The following is a 15,475-nucleotide window of genomic DNA, read 5'->3' as shown; positions in this document are numbered from 1 at the left end:
TGAAAACATTTGTGACAATATATAATATACGCCAATGTCCTCTGATCCCAGACACCCAGGCTTGAACTCCCATTTAATATTGTGTTGTCCTGTGTAATGTTGGCAGTTGTGTGCTGTGTGCACTTACACGTAGGGCAGTATTTGGGTTTGTGGGGGTCAATAGGAGCCCAACAACAAATACATTTTTGGCCTTAACAGGTTAAGACAGTCATTACTCAGCTTTTCAAACGTGGGTCACTCATTTAAAATACAAGCATAGAGCTTGTGGAGACAGGCTTTTGACCAGAGAGGTGGTTAAAAACAAAAAAGGATTCAGATATTGATATAAATGCTCTCATATTTCTTAACCAGCATCAAGTCGCACTTGAGCAAGGCACTTCAACTCCAACTGGGTCGAGAAGTGAGCATCTGAGAAGAAGGTTGTCAGCTTAAACTGTGAAAGTGAAGCAGCACTTACCCCTCACTGATTACCACTACTGAAGTGCCTTTGAGCAAGATCCCAACTACTTTAGTGGAGCTGCTCAGCTCAACAGATCAGACTTTGGTGGACAGTAGAAGACTGGCACGATTACTTGACTTATACTCTGCATAATTATAGGGTGTCATATATAAATGCTACTTACCATAACCATGTAGACGACAGTCCGTGCATTAAATAAATGCTGAAATTGCAATAACCCTGTTGCATAAGCTTTTAGATTATGGAAAACATTGTGTCATATACACCAACCATGTATAGAATGAGCACACTGCATCTGACTTCTAAAATCTGCTTCAGCACTCTACATTAAATACATTGCTCATGAATCAGCTGAGTCATCGGCTCCTAAAAGTGGAAATCCACCCTAAAATTATTTCTATATATTTGTACTTCAAACGAGACAGCTCCTTGTTTCATGTGTACAGCTATAAATCGTCATTAGATTCAAACTTAGGAGATATATCTCAACCAGAGATTGTGTGAGTCCACAGTCTGTAACAAATTATCGGTGGACCAGGTCCCTAAAGTGACACCTGATTATTTAATATCATGATGCTCTTTATCTCCTTTTAAAGAGAAATATTTATATATTCAGTGCAATGTAAATTCTGTTTTAGGATGGGCTTTCCTTTTATTGTTTGCATGTTTAAGCAATATTTGTCCCATGGTAAATTGAAACCAATGGCTTAGATGTACTTCTCTCTCCTCTCCAGAGAGTCTGCTGGATCAGAGCCAGATTTCTTCAGGCTGACTGGAAGGTAATTAAGTGGCAGCAGACTGGGGCATGCTGTTTCAGGCATCCGTATGAAATGATAATGGCAGGGCTGCTGCCTTAACATAAAAAAAGCAATATGACACACATACACACACAAAGAGACACATGCATAAAGCTCTCATGAGTCTTGGGCACTGGAAACCAGTGAGGTTTCACATTTCTGAGAACTGTAAACAGTAAACAGTCCCAGATCATATTCATTTAAGGGAAGCTAACACGGAAAAAAAAGAACAATACAGTGTCCCATTGTCTTTCTGGGGCCCTATTTTGAGAATGGCTTCAAACATTTGACTTAGCTGAGGTGCACGTGATTTATCTTGCTGAATTAAAATGTCACTCACAAGAAAATATACAGCAGGGGCTCCCTGTGTGTTTTCAGTTGGCGAGCATGCAGCCTAGCCAAGATGTAGCCAGCAGTGTAGTTAATACAAGATCTTACATTGCTCCCCTGGGTCTATCCGCATTATCTTACATTATCAGGTTTATTTTTGCAGTATGTTTGTGTGCACAGTGTTTCTCACAATAAGCACACATATATTTTTACCAGTGATGTGTAATTTGTCTGTGGGTAAATTGACCCCACAATGTCAGTCAAAAGACACTTGTCAGGTTTCATTACCCAGAATCCTGTAGTAGACACATCATCAGAGGTGGCTTACAGCAGTGGATAACCTTGAAAGGACTCATTAATGTCCACTCATCAACGTTGCACTGCTTTGTCCAAGTTACTGTATTACTTTAATATTGTGGGAAGGTGTCTTTGTTTGCACTGCAGTGCCAAGGAGAGCAAAGCTAGGCATTTATAAGGATGATGTTCTGCCGCATTTACAATTAGAGAATTAAATGAGTGTCAAAATGGCATGTTACACACATACTGTAATCAAATTGGATTTAACTTTATTATCCAAAAGAGGACATTTATTTGGTTATAGGTGCATTTAGCAGAAAAATACAATAGAAAAAGATAACATTACAGAAAATACATAGTAAGTAAAACAATAAACAATCCATTTAAGCAGAGCTATATGTCCCAGCACTGTACATGTTATTACTACATATATGTCACAATAAAGGGTAACAGAACAATTAAAACCAACACTATCTGCATAGTGGTATGGCTTGATAACCCATACTAGTAGGAAAAAGTGAGCTATGTTTTTCATTTTGAGTAAACTTCCCCTTTAATTAGCCTTTAAGTATGGATTTTTGTCTCTATTTTTAGTTAATTGATGTTTGCTGATCAATAACTAGTGGTCTGTATTTCATTGATATCACTTTAGTAGCACAGTAAAATAATAATAAATAATAAAGTCATTATGAATCTAATATTATATTTATTTATATATATTTATTTTGGCTGTGCATTCTTCTGCAAGTTATCCTCCTATCACCAGGGCCTCCATGGTGGCTGCTGTGAAACAGCAGGGGCGCTGTCTGTGTGCGCCGGTGGATCAGCGTTACGAGGTGGTCACATGTCACCAATGTGACGAGGCAAAGCAGGAAGTACAACACATTTCTGTACAGGCAAAACTGAGAGGAGAAGGCAAAAAGTAAACATGCAACACAGAGTGTCTTTAATAGGAACTAATGATAGAATGAGTCGTCAGTGTATTTAAATAAGAGATGGTCTGTTTTCCTGCAACCTTGTCTCTGTTTGCACACACTTGCAAGACGAGAAGCACTTTGAAAGTAGCTCAACTTTCTGCACTGTTTGTAAAGCAGACCCAGGGAAGTTTAACAGGAGCATGTTTCAGCACCCGCGCAAAGCATTTGTCTGCAGATTGATTCTTCTCCATGTTCAGTTTAATAAGCGGCTCGTAACAATGTCACTACCGAAGCTCTCAGAAGAAAAGTCCCAGCCGCCGAGAAGCAGAAGCCGGTTACAGATCAATGCAAAGAGAAGTGACGCGGTGACAGGCAGCATGGGGGGTGACAGCAACGAGCAGGCTGGGGGAAAGTTCACAGAGGAAGAGATGGCCATCCACAGAGTCCACAGAGAGGCATGTGAGGTGAGATGAATCACTTCTAAAACTTTGAATCCAATGATTTTTGTTCAGGCATTTTGCACTGAATTGCATAACTGCAGTGATGGAGAAGGGAGGCTGCACAGATCATTTCATTTGTACCACAATATAGAAATACTCCAGGTACAAGGCTTTTATTCTACTGAGGTAATAATACAGTATTACCAGCCAAATGTATCTTAAAAAGTAACATTACTCATGCAGAAGGAATGCTGCTTACTGAGGTTTATTCTACTGCTGGATTATTCATTTCAACAGTTGATTAGCATGTAAGCAGCATTTTAATGTTGTAGCATGTTATGTTGAGCTGATGTTTTATTTACTGTTACTGGGTAGTATGATCTATAACAATTGATTATATTAAAATCTACAAAGAGCTGCTGTATAATGTCACTGGTATCCCAAAACTGCACGATAGTACAGTACTTGAGTAAATGTACTTTATATTAGGGTACAGTTGAGCACAATTAAACCATATTAACAAAAATTATACTGATGCATTCTGTCATTAGTGGACAAAATTACCAAAGAACCGTACTGCTACGATGATGAAATTATAATTCAGGTCTTTTAACAAGCTGAATCTGTTGTAATCATTTTTACAGTATTGTCTGTTAATGCATGATTTTTGAGGATTTTAATACAAAACAGGATAGTCATGTCAGGAATCACATGCTTTTAAAGAGCATTTCCATTTCTAGCCAGCGACATGCTCCTTTGAAAAAACAAACCCAATGTTAATTCCTTAATAGGCCAAATATCATCCATACAAATAATACCGGACCAATAGAAATATTGTTTATTTAAGCTGATATCAATCGTAGTGTGATTATACGCCAGCTGTGGTGCATCTCCAGAGCCCATCTGTCTGTCCCCAGGGCAGGGTTCCCTGTGGGTCCTTGGCACAGTGAAATCTTACTCTCATTTCTAAAAGTGAGTAGCACGGTGGAAGATTTTTACTTTGATACATGGTTTCACTCTTTCCATTCTTACCTCCCTAACTCTAATATTCATTATTTTCTGAATCATTTATCAAGGAAATTGTGGGTAGATTATGCATATGTGGTGCAAAAACCCTGTCGAACTGCAGCCTGAAGATATTCTGGGGAGATTTTAGTTATAATTTTACTTCAAAGCATACCTACCCAGTGCTTTAGACACAGTACATGTCATATATGTAATGATGACCATTGTTTTTGTCACATCCATCACATTCACCAAATCTTACTTGCTCTTCCATCAAACAGAGCCAGTGAGCTCCGTGCTGATGACAGTAGTGAATAGGTGTCATCTGCATGCCTTTAGGCGTATCTGTTGTAAATATTGTGCTTCTGAGTGTGGATGAAATTGAGGCAAGTTGGCCGCGACCTGAGGAGAGTGCTAGGGCCTGGGTGGGAAAAGCACAATACAGAGGGGGCCCAGCTATGCCAGCTTCACTATGTGCCCCTGCAATTCCATGTGAAATGACAGGCCGTGTCACCAAAAGGCCTGGGGCCTTTTTCCCTTTGTGGCCTGTCAAAGCTCACCAACTAGTGGGCTCTCAGTTTGAAACAGACTGAGAGATGACATTTTCTAACTTCCTAAGGGATGGCAGAGGAGTTCAGTGTTTTTCACGTACAGAAGGTGTTTGTGTGTCTACACAGGATGAAGGATCAGTCAAAATAAAGGAATGATTGTGTCTAAAATATGTTTTTTAAGCATCTCACAAATCTGCTGTGAATATAAAACCTATTACAGAGCTACCAGTTGATTACTCATTGCAGATTCTCACCTACTGAATTGCACACAAAAGGACAGCACTAATTAATTAGTAATATCATAAGTGTTAGACTGTCTTACATCTGTTTCTATGCATAGAGGTCATCCTTTCCCTCTTCTCCTCGACCCAAAGCAATCTGTCTCTATGTATATGTTCATATTCAGTCTTATTCTAGCATGTGCCGTTGTGTTTGAGTGTGTATATGTACTGTATATGGTTATGTATGTGGGGGTCACACACCAGCATATGCGTTTTTATGTCATGCTAATTAAATAATAATATCTTCATTATGTTCAGGCAAAGAAGCAGATGTATTTCGACCCTTCCAGTGGGTACAAGGTGTTCACTGAGTATGCCCACCTTCAGAGAGGGAAATGCTGTGGCAGCGCATGCAGACATGTAAGCTCTTTGTTTTCTCTTCGTTTATCAGGTTGCGTGTTTCTCCGCGTTGCGTTTGGTTCACTGCAGGGTTTTTCTCTTCATCTGGCCTCGGCTGTGTAGTTTTGTCCTGTCACATCATCAATTTGTTTTCAAATTTTCTTTCAGTTCTAGGCTCTGTTTCCCAATGATAACTTACCTTAGATGTTAAGACTGTGTTTTATAAAAACGTTTCAACAAATGTTCTTGTTCTTTATGTGGTGAAACATCACATAAAAACAAGTTTATGTGCATTGTTGTTAAAAGAAAAAATGTATGTTGATGTCCAATCAGTGCTAATGTTAAATGTAATCAGTTGAAGCAATAAATTCCTCAGTGTGTACTATATTGACTGAGAACGTACGGTGATGAAGTTGGTGTCAAGGAAGAACTACAGCATATTTCAGCTTGGAGCTGGAAGGTAACAATATAGCTAAGTCTGAAAAAGAAATGGTCACCCTGCAGGAATCACTTTACTTGGCAACGCTCTGTAATTCGCACCCAGCAGCTAACGTAGCTTGCTCAGTGGCCGTGGGCATCAGAAGCTTGCGCACAGTGCATCCTGGTACATTTAGGCACTGTCTGCACGCCTCTTTGAGCAGGAGAACTCGGCTCTCTCGGTCAATCTAGCATGCACTGACGAAGTTATTGCTTCGTTTGACTAGATTTACCATTAATGCTGAATCGACATCCACATAAGATGTGGCAAATGTTCCCTTTGAGAGCGTCTCAATATCAGCTGTCCATGGTGCTGAAAGGGATGATGAATTCAGTTAAGTAACAGGGCTAATTTCATTTTATTGTTTAGTCAACACTCTTGAGCTTCCAGCCTGCTTCATTCTGTATGATACATGTAACTCGGTTGAGCTACGTTCAAGAAAGTAACCTTACTTATGATTTTAGAGGTTCCTCAGTTAAGAACAGTATCACCTATCCATGCAGGTGATGTCATTCAAATGAACCTTCCTGTATTAGAACCTCTTTTAACAAAGTTGTTAATTTTATAACAAATTCTCTAACAGAGCAACGCAACTAGCACAGATTAAAAAAATCAGCAATATGGAAGGAATCAGTGGTAGATGAAGGAAAAATAAAAAGGGAAATTCCCCTCGATGATAAAGTCCAGTATAGACAACTATCATTACATCATTGCTGCCTTGGCAATGACACCCTTGAGAGAAGAAGGAGGAAAACAAAACCTCTTCTCCTCTTCCTTTTCTGATATTACTGATCTAACCTATAAAGGGCCGAAATACTAATCTGTTTAGTATTAAGTCTGGGCTGTTTTATGAGCATGACTTATTTTGAACCAAACACCACATTGGCTTGAAGATCAATGAAAAACAGTTTCAAATGAAACACATAGTTCACAGTTAATCCTACAGGTGTTCAGACTTTGCACGGTGCTTCTAACCTTTTACTCGCTGAAGGAAATCGATGTCTAGTTTTTATATCTTTAGTTAAAACTGTTTTTGTAAACACCTTTTAAATGGAGGTGGATATAGACACCTGGGATGGGTTTCATGACCACATTAGCCTCGAGATACTTTGGGAAACAGGGCCCCATTCTGCTCACTTCACTCCTGTTGTGTCCTGGTGACATTTGTTCTAGTCTGTCTAGTCCACATCCTGTCCCATCCCTCCCTGTCCTATACCATCCCGTCTTATCCAGTCTTGTCTTATCTTCTGGCCCGCCGTGCCCGATCCCCGTCCCATTCTGTTTCCCCCCGCTCTGTCCTCTCTTGTGTGGTGCAGTCCTGGTTTGATTCTGCCTCATACTGTTCTCCTTTTGTTTTACGCTTTGCTCCTCTGGCGTGCTTTGCTCTGTACACGTCTGTGTCTTGTTCTCTGTGTGACTGAAGTTCTACTCCACATGCAGCCATTTAACAGCATTTAATTATTTGATTTTCTCCTCTAGTGTCCATATGGCCAAGTCAACGTGAAGGACCCCGCAATGAAGAAACAGTTTAATTCTCTATTTTATGTGTAGGCCTATACACGACGAAGGTAAAATGGGTGTGTGTAGAATGGAACGCCCTCACATGTTGCTTATCTTCTGCCTGTCGTTATTTGGACTACTTGAGAGTCATTTTTTAGCAGTGTACTAAATGATGAAATATGGGTAGTGTCTGTGCAATACCTCCTATGAATCACAACTATGCTTGGGATTGTTTTAATTCTTATAAGACAGGCAAGTAAGAGAAAGGATTTGTTCACTAGAACCTCATGTAAAATAGTATTTTTATCACGTTTTGGTTTCGCTGTATTTTTGTGATATTTTTCTCGAGTGTCCAATGAAATGCCTTGAGCCTCATCTTTCGGTGCTCTTTAAGAGTATTTAATATTTTGTGGTATTCCGCTCCTCTGATGCATTTACAAGGGTTGTGGGAGTATGGAGATGAAAACTGAAAGAGCATTTTAGATCTTCGCCCTCCAGATAAAGGGCATATAAGCGAAAGTAACCGTAGATAGTCAGATGGAGTCTTGTGCTCTTTTGCTTTGCATCTCTTGTTATTTTTTCTCCCAAATGTACCACTGCATGAATATTAGCATCATTTACACTCCACAAGTGCTCGACTGAACTGTCTACCTTTGACTGAAACACTGTGTTGTTAAAAATAGGCAGGGGCCAAGGGTCAGCCCTTACACTTGGCTGCTCTGCTTTTACACCACTTGATGGAATCAGGCTGTTAACAAACATGCCATGGACATCAACAGCAGCCCTCCCCACCGGACTCGCAGCTCAGCCTCCTGGCTAACACTTGGCTACAGCGCAGCTCCCTGCGGCTGCTCTCCTGAGCTGCAGCCTAATGAACTCCTGGGCCCTCTTATCCCAGCACTGCAATAGATCAGCCCATGCTTAGACGCACACATGCATAGGCAGGCTTACTCCATCAGAACACCCTGTGGCTCCTAATAGGCCAATATAGAATAAAGGTTGCACTTAACACCGCACTTTGTAACCCACAGTAATCGTACAAGGTAAGGTCAAGCACTCATGCAGCACTACCTGTGCGTGCAAGAGATGTTGAGGAAAGATGTGCCACTTGATTTGTGATTTGTGAGTGCATGTGGGTAGGCAGCGCGATGCCTTCAGGCGCTGGCTGTGAACCTGCCACACACACTCGCTTGTCTCCGCCTGATTGGGCAAACAGCGTCAGGATGAGAGGATGTGTCTGCCGCGGAATTCTGTTGCAGCCGCCTACTGGCGCGGCCACAATTTTCCTCGGCAGGTGGGTCCCAAAGGCAAGTGCTTAGTGATCGGAGCAAAGCCCTGTGAGCGGCTACAAGGAGATTCATGATCCCAACAGTGCTGGGGAGGACAGGTTCTCGGGGACGCGTCGTCAGGCGGGATGAGAGGCGAATTTATTTGGTGTTATTCTAAACCGAGGCAGCGAAGCGTGCGGCAGCAACATTTCTACAGCGGGACGGTGAAGGTGTCACACTCATCAAGTACCTGGGCCCGCTTGCCTGCCGCGGCTCTGCGGGTTTTGCCTAGGGACTTGTCTGTCACATTAAAGTAGATGCATTGCCATTCAGGGCCTCGGCGGTCCCGCAGCCTGACCATGAAATAGGCCAACTTTCATGTCTGCCTCATCCCTCCACGTCTTCCCAATCCAGTGATGGCACAGTTTGAAATGTTTTTTTTTTTTTAAATCATGTTCAACCTAGCAGTTGGTGACTGAGACACAAACAGCACAGCAATCCCTTGGACAGATTTATGGAGAGATTTACTTGAAAATCGACCCCCAAACTGGTCAATTGTCATATTAAAGTGTGTTTAGGAACAGTAAGCCTTGTCTAAGTGCATTTTCTTCAGTTGTGCCCTTGTGTTTGTCTTATACTTCCACAATGAGAGAGCATTTAACTAAAAGTCTGATCATCCATGTTTTTCCTGTTTCTTGTCCTGCGGATACCTAGCCTTTAATTATTTCTAGCTAATTTGATTTTATTTGACAAGTTTGACATTACTCAGAAAATGCCTTAATCGACTATATTCATGAATTAATTCATTTAGTTGAATTTGGCTGTATTATGCAATACCAGTAGAATGATGAAAAATGAAGAAATTTTAAAACTTTTATTTCTCAATATAAGCACACACACACACACACACACACACACACGGTTATATTCCCTCCGTGCAGATGTGCTCCCAGGTTACAACAGCCAACCAGACATGTGAGGTGTTTATTTCAGGCATTTTGGACTGAACATCTCTGACCTTCAGCTGGAGCATATGCTGTGCTGGAGTGGCAGCTATATACCGTGTGCCTTTCTACAGGACGATGGCACTAGCCGCAGAGAAAGAGAGAGCTGTCCAGTTTGGAACTGTGACCAGACAGGCTCTAGTCACAACCAGTTGACAGGCCAAGCCGCCCCTCCTCCCTCAGACACCCCCCCCAATCTCAAACAGGCACAGCAGCCCTGCGGCCAATGGCCCCAACCACAGTCAGTTACAGTGTCTCCATCACTGTTGGCCAGACCAGCCAGGAACTGACATAGGGTTGGCGGGGAAAAAAAACAACTTGAGTGTCAGCCGTATGATGGCTGAAAGGAACATCAGTCTCAGCAATTGGCCAGCCGCTGCTTTGTACGTTTGTGTGTGTGTGTGTGTGGGTGCACATGTGGATACGTGCACATGTGTCTTGATATTCAAGCAGCATTTGAGCAGCCCCTACATCAACGTCTGGTCGTTCTACACAGACAATGTCAGCTCGCCTCGGGGCAGCAGCCTCCACAGTGGTCATATGGACAACCAGATCCCTGTGGTAGAATTAGTGATAAAAAACACACATGGCCACTGAGTGACAGTCAGCGCACCAGATTCCTTTGGACAGACAGGGCTGCAAATAGCACAGAGGAGCAGTTTCTCCCTCAGACCGCAACTGGTGGTCAGGCTCATGCCAGGCCAAGTCGTGGTCGCCAGATGAGCCCAGATAAAAGGAGAGTCAGGAGCAGTCATATGCACCTAAGTGCCCAAGGAGCACTTTGGCCTGTTTATTTCCCTCCTGATTTTACATCAACGCAGTCACATATGTGATTTCTTGTCTACACTTGAAAGACAAGTCCCTTTTTTTTAGCTTTTACACTATTTAACCTCAAACTTATTTTTTATGTTCTCTTCTGTCTTCAATTAATGGTTGAAGTAAGAAGAAAGAGAGTGTTTGACGACATAACAGCCTATACAAGCATCCCCTAAACCAGTGTGTCTCCTCCGAAAAGCTGCTTTGCCCCATAAGGTTATATAGCGATAAAGAACATCCATCTATTATGTTTCCATGTCCTTTCTAGTGTGGCCAGATATGGACTAATACGCGCACCATTCCCCAGGAGGATACTTTGTCCCCAGAGGAGATGGAGGGGGGTGGAGGGTGGAGGTGGCGATGTGCTGTTGGAGCCGTTCTGGAGGCAGGGAGGGGAGGCAGGCAGCAGTTGGTGTGCAGAGAGCAGAGGCTCAGGCTGGCTAGTTAAGAGCTTCTCTCTCCTATCCTCCATCTGCCAGGGACCGGGGTTGTGATTTGAGCTCCAGCAGAGCAGAGCAGGGAGGAGATCGAAGGAGGGGTGGAGGGAGGTAGGGGATGGGGATGGGGTTGGAGAGGGGGTGGTGGTGAGAGGTAGTGAGGGGGGTTGCGGGGAGGGGGAGCGTTGGTTGGAAGAGACAGAAAAAGAGAAAGTGGAAGACGCAGGGAGTTGGAGGAGGAGAGGGGAAAAAGTGAGGGGGAAAGACCTGGAGAGAGAAAATAAGGATGGAAATGAAAAACAGGATACATGGGGTTTGAGACGCCTCAAATATCTATTTATAGGCTTATTCTTTTCTATCATTATTTTTCTAAATCACTGTTCGACATTTTAATTCTAGGTATCGGCTATAAAAACGGTGCTTTGGTCATATTTCACCACTGCTTATGCATTCTGATATTTCCTTTCCTTCAGTAATTATGAATCCATGTCCACTGTGTGTTTGTAAATATTTCCAGGATGTCTCACCATCCTCTCACCCACCCACCCTGGCTCATGTGACTGGGATACATGTGACTGGGACACAGCTTTACAGTGCTTCACTCCTCCCTCTGTTTCCCCTCCTCCTCCTCCTCCTCAAACCCCCCTCTCCCTTCCCTTCCCTTCCCACTCCTCTCCTTCATTCTGTCAGTGTTTAGCCTGTGGTTCCCTGCACCACAGTGGATCCTGGGAGAGCCTTCCCGCCTCTCCTCCTTTTGCCTCCCTTTTGCCTCCCCTCTGCTCCTTTTCTGGACGTGCTTTTGGGAGTGACTGAGCGCTCCCTCTGCGAGACTGAGTGTCACTTGAGGTGACCCAGAAATGATAACTCCAGATGAACCCTGGATGTGTGGTAATCTAACCACCATGCCCTAGGAGCCAGGCAGCCAGGCAGACAGGCAGGCAGGCAGGCAGGCAGGCAGACAGACAGACAGGCAGACAGGCAGACAGGCATCCTGGGCTGATGCTGTATCTGTGGTTTCACTGTTGAACCGAGCATGCTGCAGAGCCTGTCTGGGTATCATGCTCGGAGAATGCTGTGTTCACGGTACGTGTTGTGGTACACAGTGAAATGGATCTCAGTGCTGTTGCATTATTGATGAGATACATTGTGATGTCAGCCCAGGCGGAAGGAGCAGAGCAAAATGACTGTTAGCAGTATGGCACGTGATCATTTATGCAACCACTACAGAGGTGTAATTAATTGTCACCCTTTGCTCTCATCCCCAGTGCTCACTCACACAATATTACGTTCACTTGGTGTCAGCTGAAATCCATCTATACCTCAGTGTTGGCCAGCGTGGTTCGGTTTAGGACACCCTGTCTACTGGATGACCTCACAGTAAATATAAAATTCAAGTGGCGGCACCATGCACTTTAATCTTTTTTATATTCTGTTATCACTCCTATTATTATTTAACGGCTTGCAGTCATGTTGTTTGGCCTGTCAGGTGAATAATAATCCAGTAATGTACGAGGAAATTACACCAATAAAAATAAAAAAGAGAACATTATATAATAAAGTAATGAATATTTGTTTTACCACCTTAAATTAAAGAAATACAGCCTAATTAGAGGCCAGGCACAATCAAGCCACCTTCAAAGCATAAACAATATTAATATTTACTAAAAAACATGACATTATTAAATAGTGGTACATTTTTCATCAACCAAATTTCTTTATTCATTAGATGTTGCAACATGAAGCCAAGTGTGTGCTGAATGGTTCCTAGCTAAACACAGTCAACGTTGCATTGAATTTATATGAAGTTTGTCAGCTGTATTCTTCAGGTGAGACAGATGGAGAGACATACATCAGAGTTCAGAGGAAATGAAATATGAACCCAAGGATGAAATTATTTTGATAGTGTTGCTATATTTGGAGGATTCATTCAATATAACCAGTGGAAAAACAGAAAAACAGAACAGAGATAGGGCATGCTTATAAGAATTACCTTTGAATTATTCTTACATATAGCACTTTTTAACGTCTGTGCTGTTTTGATGGCGTTTAATTTGAAGATAAAATCTATGGTTTTAACTATTTGCCGATTGGTTTGGATTATTAAGCTCAAATGATTAAAAACGCATAAAATTCCAAAATCATTTAGCACTTTTATTTCGAAAATGATTTCGATTTATTATCAATATCAAATCGTTTTCTCAGGAGGCTCTGTGTCTCTGTACTACACGTATTTGTCAGACTGATTGATCTAGTTTGACTATAGACCTACCTACCTCTGAACCTCTGCTCTCACAGCAGTGAAATTACAGCTGTGAGCGCACTCAGTTGACTTGAATCTCATGCTGTCTCAACTCATGCATTTGCGTTAAGTGACTGTGCATTTTGTGATTGTCATTTTAAGAGCTATATGTTGCTTTAACCCACCGATAACTGTAACGGTCAGCTCGTCTTTTGGGGGTTCAAATATAACTTTTAAGTTCTGAATTCACATACAAGGCAAATGAAGACGTGGCGTTTAAAGAGGGGGGAAACAAATGAGATTTTACTGAAATATTCCTAATGGTTGTTGTTTGCCATTTGGCGACCACCGACTCCAGATTATGTAGTTTATCCTTCTTTAATTTACGACTACATCACACATCCTACATGCTGAGTAGGCCATTGGCTCATGGCTGCCCATTTTCTGTGCGTTGTGTGTGTGTGAGTGTGTGCTGTGCTGTGCTTGTGTTGAGGGCTTGCCTGTGTGCATACGGGAGAGGAATATTTAAATGTCTTGTGTTTTAATTGACGCTCGAACTGGAACTGTAAGCTCAGAAACGAGGAACAGCCCCCATCTACCGGCAGCGTCTCCTCTGTCTCCTCACTGCGCGCAGTCCGGAGCTCCTCAGCCTGCGCGCTGCACAGGGATCTCACACACAGCACTGCCTCAGGTAAGACCTCTTCCACACGCCTTCTCTGGAAAATTATCATTTAAGGCTGGCTTTTCTTTTTTCTTTTTTTATTATTAAACAAACAAACAAAAAAATTAAAAAAAGAAGAAGACTGAGGAGCGCATGTGAAGCAATGCGCGACAGATCTGATGCATGATAAATACATAATATTCTCCGGGATGTGGTGGAAGGTGAAACCATCTAAACTCTCTCTACATATATTTTTATTAACGGAATGTTGTAAATAAATCTCATTTCCCAGACAATCTTAATTATGTAAATAGGCCTATATATAACAGGCAAAGTAAGTTAATGCCAGTTGAGCGGTGCTGGGCAAATATATGACGCTTTTCTTAAAATGTATTTTTGTTTTGTAGTCTATTGGAGGTCGATTTAGGAGATTTTAGTTTCTTTATTTATGTGACAAAAGTCGGTGGCCCACTCAGCCACCCTAGGTTTAAAACGCCATTTTAAACATGGTTGTTATTTAATGTTTAAAAAACGCGTCAAAGGTTTAAAAATTTAGCTCAACACAGTGCATGCATAAGGAGCGTCTATTGTGTGTTTTTAAAAGCCTTCATTTGGTCAAACCAGATCGCTAATCTTAAATTAGGGCAAATCATTCTCATGCAACTAAACGAAAAATGACACAGAATCGCCAACATTAATCTTCTTCAATTTATTTCAAGCCAGCAATGAAATATGATAGGTAGCATACACAACTACATTGCATAATTAATATGATGTAAAAAAACAAAAACAAAAGAGGACTGCCCGCAGTACATATTGTCACATTTTTTAAGTTTCTTTTTTTTTTCTATGCGCTATTTCTTGAATTGGCTTTGGTTTATCTCTACAGATATTTATCCAAATGGCACTGTGGTGCAAGATAGTAACATTTAAAAAAAAACCGGGTCATTAATATATAGATTTAGTTGCAGGTAATACTCTAATTAGATCCGAAGAAAAGGAAACGAAACAAAACAAAACGACAACACAAAAGACATTATTCCCTCAGCACCTTGGTGCTCACTGACACATTGTTAAACCCTCTTCAGTCAAATGAAATGTCACTGCTGGAGGCAACGGGTCAAAACACTACTCTTCATCGACATTACCGACACGATAGATGCACATATAGTCATTTATATTATTACTAAATACGTCCTTTTTTTTTAGATCAGAAGTAGCCTCTTTTTTTTAATTTTCGGGGAGGAGGGAGAGAAAAAAAAACCCAGCAGCCAGATTAAATATCACACAGAGCTGAGTTGATCACTCCTCTCAGGGTGTCTTTGTCCAGGTGAAATGAAATCCGTGTGTCCTTTTTTTTTTTTTTGAGTCTCTTTTGGCCGCTCTGTGTGCCGGTGCTGCTGAGACACTGACAGAGCGCAAATGAACGTTACGCTGTTTCAGAACAGCTGCAGGTCCAGTCCGTCCAGGAGGGTTCAAGCCTCGTCTTATAGCGCTGTTATCAAGGGGCCTCCAATTAAAGTCAAACCAACTTCATGGTGGGGTGGGGGTGATGGTGGGGGTGGAGGGGTTGGGAGGCGGAGTGGGGTGGGTGCACATGATAATATAACACGTCTTGAGATGAAGCATCCACACCTGCAAACCCCCCCCCCCCC

The 15,475-nt window shown here is 42.0% G+C and overlaps 1 protein-coding gene across 1 annotated transcript in view; it reads left to right on the top strand.

Annotated features, from left to right (window-relative positions):
- Positions 1–11,117: 11,117 nt before the first annotated feature.
- lhx9 (LIM homeobox 9) overlaps positions 11,118–15,475 on the top strand; it is a 17,308-nt gene continuing 12,950 nt past the window's right edge. Inside the window, exon 1 of the mRNA XM_035653890.1 lies at positions 11,118–13,850. The gene's annotated coding sequence lies outside the window, so the exon portion shown is untranslated. The remainder of the gene's footprint in view (positions 13,851–15,475) is intronic.

Source organism: Morone saxatilis, unplaced genomic scaffold (genome assembly GCF_004916995.1).
Source record: "Morone saxatilis isolate NCDOM2014 unplaced genomic scaffold, NCSU_SB_2.0 Contig12, whole genome shotgun sequence".
Taxonomy (NCBI): Eukaryota; Metazoa; Chordata; class Actinopteri; family Moronidae; genus Morone; species Morone saxatilis.
Note: the sequence above shows the minus strand (reverse complement) of the source record. Positions and strands in the feature narration are given on the sequence as shown.